Source organism: Cupressus sempervirens, chromosome 11 (genome assembly GCF_028749045.1).
Source record: "Cupressus sempervirens isolate cs-2001-9-10 chromosome 11, ASM2874904v1, whole genome shotgun sequence".
In the NCBI taxonomy this organism is placed as follows: Eukaryota; Viridiplantae; Streptophyta; class Pinopsida; order Cupressales; family Cupressaceae; genus Cupressus; species Cupressus sempervirens.
The window spans coordinates 756,577,438-756,583,437 of record NC_143128.1 but is presented as its reverse complement, the minus strand read 5'-3'; positions in this window follow the sequence as shown (position 1 = coordinate 756,583,437).

Sequence of the window (6,000 nt, the reverse complement as noted above, 5' to 3'; positions counted from 1 at the left end):
GATGACTTTGAAGGTGCTTAAACATGTCATCTCCATTAGGATATTATAAACTAGCTACAGAAAGGACAATAAAGATGCTAGTCAAATGATATTTTTTCACTCTTATCATAAGGAAATGCAAAGAGATCTAGGAATCCTAGGAGGAAAGCCTCCACACCAAACAAATATGTCTTGATTTTCAACATAACGTGAGGGACCTTCTTAAATATTGCTATCCTATATTTGATTAACTCAAGAAATGCTAAAACTATAGAGACATGGGTCAATGACCTTGAATAATTATTTTTTATTCTTAGCTTCCTCCCTTCCCAAAACTCTTTCTATTAATTTGGGTGTAGCAATCAAAATAGATGCAAAATCCATAATAGGGTTAATCATGATAACTTTTGAAAACTATTTTCAAACATAAGTATTGTAAGTATGATGAAAATGGGTTAAATCAATAATTTAGAGGAATTGTTCTCTAAAATCTCTCTACAAGTCTATTTTTTTCAACTATCCTAGAGTTAAGGTAATACGTTTTTTTAAGGGAAGTGAATATATCATGGATTTATGCTTTGAAATTACACTAGTACATTTGGGGGTCATCTTTAACTTAAATATTTGATGGCAAGCCAATTTTTCTTGTCAAATTCATTGCTTTTTTAAAAATGATCCCAATAACATCAAAATTATGAGGCAAGTTGAGTTAGGAGTCAAAATTTTGACGAATTTGGGGATACGAACAAAAAAAGAAAGAAAGTGAAACTTCATTTATTTATGTGGAAAAGTGTGATCACGCGAGAGGGAGGCTTGAGGAAGAGTTTTGCAGTGACATTTAAATGTAAGGGTTTTTTGAGCAATCTGATAGTTTGCTAGCCGAGACAAGTAGTTACAATTTGTTTTAAAAATACCTTCATTTTTCCACTATTGGATTTTCTATACTATTAGATCAGGAATATATTACATCTATTTTGTTGTGTATTCTATCATGGTGGCCATATTTGAGTTTTGGTCAAGCATTTATCGTACGATAGAGAGTTTTATGTTATGAGCATTTTATCGGTGTCATTTTGTCAAAATATTGGAGGGAAAGGCAAGTTAAGTTAGGAGTCAAAATTTTGACGAATTTGGGGATATGAACAAAAAAAGAAAGAAAGTGAAACTTCATTTATTTATGTGGAAAAGTGTGATCGCGCGAGAGGGAGGCTTGAGGAAGAGTTTTGTAGTGACATTTAAATGTAAGGGTTTTTTGAGCAATCTGATAGTTTGCTAGCCGAGACAAGTAGTTACAATTTGTTTTAACCTTCATTTTTCCACTATTGGATTTTATATACTATTAGATTAGGAATATATTACATCTATTTTGTTCCGTATTCTATCATGGTGGCCATATTTGAGTTTTGGTCAAGCATTTATCGTACGATAGAGAGTGTATGGTTATGAGCATTTTATCGGTGTCATTTTGTCAAAACATTGGAGGGAAAGAATTAGAAAACACCTTGATGCATAATAGCCTACAAATATCCACTAACATATTTGATAAGAAGCTAAATTGGGTTCCATTAATTCATTTTCAAGAGAACAATGTACTAGAACTTCAAAAACTTGACATATTCATTGTCCAAAAATATATGGATATCTAGTAGCCAACAAATATTGACCAACCATTTTCTCATATTTATAATTTTAATTTACCCTTAGGAGATTGAAAACAATTTTAAGATACAATTATCTATTATCTTTGGAAAAATAACATTTGAGTTCCAATAGATTTAGGAATGCAAGTGATATACCCCTCATAGAGACCCCAATGATAAAGCAGGTGAGTTGTATTGGCATGAAGTACTTTCGGCACCTCCTCTCTGTTTAGATAAGTCACTATCATATCTCCAATGCAGAGATCAATTTCATTCATTTTTTGCAAAGTCTAATGAGAAATAGTAGCCAACCCAACCAAATTGAGGTGAAAACATAAATGTCAAGAAAAATATATGTTAAAATGCCTAATTATGTTTAAAAAGTTAGATTATTTATATCATCATATGTATCTCTTTTTAGCTACTCTAAGAAAAAATATATTTGGGATTTGATAGATTTTTATTCCTATTGATTAAATAAGATGGAGTACAAGGTTCCTTTTTAGTTTAAAGGATGAAAAAAAAGATGGCGCTAAGAGATTACCATGGTATGAATCTTCCCCTTATCTCTTGATGGCATTACTTGAGTTGAAATGTTAGCTAGGCATTCACCTATTGTGACATCATGTATAACAACTACATCTCCTATATTAGTTTTTATATTGTTGTTCATGTCATTACAACCTTGTGACTAATTATCTTGGTAGTATTCATTCAAATATCTTGAGTTCTTACACACAGTTTGATCGATTAAGTATGAGCTATATGATATTAAACCATGTGACCACAAGTATTCTCTATTGTTTGCACTTATCTCCAAATCCAAAAGGAGATTCCCTATTTGCAAACATCAATTTTAGAGTCCACGATATCAATTTTATACAAAGTGGCATGAATATAAGGATGATTCAAACAAAATAGATGAATGATTCTATAGCTTCATATATTCTCAAGAACACTATAAGTGTAACCTTCCTTTTAAGTGCCAAATGGATTATGTAAGCTCATGATTAATGGGTTCTTGTGATACAACAATAATGGCAGATGGTTCATTTATGCAATTCAAGTTCATGAGTGATGTATTCTTGTGAATGACTAGTTATATGAATCATATAATCTCAAAGAAAGATACGTAATTATAATGTATTACAAAAATTAAACCTAATTAGTAAGGTCATGCAATTAAGAATTCTTGGATATATATATATATAATGAAAGAAGATAGATGGATACCTGTAAAGCTCTCTCCTGCTAAGTAAATGCCTTCATCTTTTAGCTCAAGAAATTTCTCCAACCAACCAACAATGAAATTCAAATTGTCTCGAGCTATAACATGATACATGCCAATGATTTTTTTAAAGTAAATTTTTACAATCAATACTATTATGTTGCTACTAGGTGTGTACTCAAAAAATGAAGTATAATGGAAAGGGGCACATCACCCATACTAGATTGTTTCTCATTGGAATTATTGCCTACATTAGTATTGGAATATGAGAATCCCAATCTAGCAAGACTCTCTATATATAACATGTTTCATTCTGCCCACAAAAATTAATTTTATATCATCTACAAGATTGTTGCAAGGAGAATAGAAGTTAAAGGAAAAGAATTTTCAATGTCACTTCCAAAAGGCCAGAAATATATTTAGCTATGCATTGAACCACAAGAATTTTTTTTGCATCTTCATTATATCCAAAATTTTTAATTGATTGAACCTATTAGACTGCATATATTGGTTCTAAATTGGATGCTTCCTTACTTATATTTCTAACACTGGGCATAAATCCCTACAACTAACCATTTATTTGAATAAAAACCTTACAATATGCTATACATAACCTTGATTATTATAGGCTATGGAACTTGTCTACACATTCGAACTATGAACTTTCAATTTGCAATTCAAGTGTAAACATCAGAATCATGATTTCCACAATGAAAATTCTATAGAAATTCTTGAAAGACAACTTTGAAAAACAAAAATTCAATAAAAAAAAGTCAATGAAATTTATTCAAGCCTATTAAGGAGCAAGTAACCTACAGATACTATTGTTGTACTTCTTTGATACCTATAAAAGTTTTACTCTTACACATGATATGGTGCAAAGAAGATTTTGAATAATGTCTATACCAAACTTGTTTTCATCATGTAGTACATGGTAATGTGTACGTTTTCATGTACCCTACAATCAAATCATCAAATGAGAAATTTTGGCATCTTAAGAAACAAAACATTTTTTTTGTATAGGCATCATCAAGAGTAAGGATTTTATATATGTATATGTTATGGTGGGATGAAGACCAAATCAGCAAGAGTAAGGATTTTTCCACCAAAATGATTTCTATTTCATTTGAAATCTATACAATACAATTCCAAATCCCAAACTAGGTTGAAGATAATTGATTTATAGGTTAGAAATCTTGACATTACAACTTCATTCTTCCATGTCCACTCAAAATAGTGATCTAACTATTACACTTTTAGATTGCAACAAAAATTGCAAAAAGTTACATGGCAACTTTTATTGCATTTTTTGCAATTTTTACAACTTTTACAAAAACTTTAAATAAAATACTCCACATGCCTTCAAAACTATACCACAATATGCAAAATATTATAAAACATAAAAGTGGAGATTTTTGGTCAACTCACAATGTTTGAGCAATCCTTGACTAACCTTTGACTTGGCTATAACCTTATTACAACATGTAAACAACCTACCTAAATGTATGTTTGAGATTGTCTAAACTATCATATATCGACTTGGATGCTTATTGATCACCTTATATACTATCCTACATGGTGTTTGACCACCTTATTTAGGACCTAGGGCCCCTACACCAAGATCTAGGATTTCATTGTTGTGCCCTTTTGATGGATGTATATGTATGTATGTATATAATAAAAGTCACTAAATAGGTAGCATGGCCACAAGCTTTTAAACATAGCTATATAAGGAATGAGTTAGGACATATATAAGTCAATTGGTCTAGTTGCTAATTAGTTGGGTTGATTACAAATTCCTGTAGATCTGTCATCAAATTAGGTACAATAAAATGAACAATTAGCTATTCCCAACTAGCATTAACTTGAATGGTCTATTTAGACCCATTGATGATTGTCACAAGCTTTAAAATATAACTATATAAGGAGTGAGTTAGGATGTATATAGGTTAACCTTACATTAACTATAATTACAACAAAAATATTACACTATTACATAATTGTATTTATAGAAAACCACCTGATTCGTCCTAGTGGGTGTATGATGGCAAAGAGTTTTATTAGGTGAGTAAAGCTCACTTGTTGTTATAGGAATAGAACTACATCAAAACAATTAGAAACCAAAACTACATATTTTTTAGAGTGAGTAGTTCAAGGGTTTTGATCTCGTGTATATGGGTATGTAGGCAACCTAGTAGAGAAAGTATATCTCTAGTGTGTAGACAACTTGGACATAGTTAGGTAGCCTTGGACATAATTAGGTAGCATGGATCATCAAAATGTGGTATGCACTTTCTCTAGCCTTACCTCATGGATGTAATAGTTCAAAAGCCTTCTACCAAGTTGAATGAAGCCTAGAATCAATGCTAATGCTATATTGTTCAAAATTAATGCCAATATTTATATTGTATAATTCATTTTATTTTTTTAGATTCCATCTATACTCAAGAGATAGTAATATATAATTATTTAACTATTATCAATTATATACAACATACTACTACTTCATGTATGTTTATATTTGTTATAATTTTATAGCATGAATATTTTCTTATGAAGGAAGTCCATGTCTAACAATATGGACCTAGAACAAAATAAGGTGACAATATCTAGATTGTGGTCTCGGTTCAAAAAAAATAGTGATGGAAAATGTTATTGTCCTTGCATAAAATGCAAGGGCTTAAATAATCAAAGAATTCTAATCACAATAGCTAATACACATTGTGGGCAACACAATCACATTGAAGGGGGGAAGAAATATCGTCCTTTGGTGAATGTGAAGTTCGAACTAGTGGAACATGGAGGTGTGAATATCAAAGTAGAAGGTAATGCTCCCATGGAAAAAGATGATCGTGAGGTAGAGAACAGAACTAAAGATGTTGGTATCGGTGTAGCTGATAATGTGCCAAATAATAGGATTGAACAAGATGTTACTAGCATAACTAATGAAGATGATGATAGGCATGCATCTAATGATGATGATGAAGAGAACTTTGATATACTTGTAATTAAAAGGCATATGAGTCCTTGTGCTTTTATTTCAAATGTTAACATGGTAAATAGTTTAATAGAGAAGATCATCCATGTTGATTGTGGATTTATATAATCTAACATTTTTCAAAGTTTACCTAAATAGGTTGTAGGAGACATTGA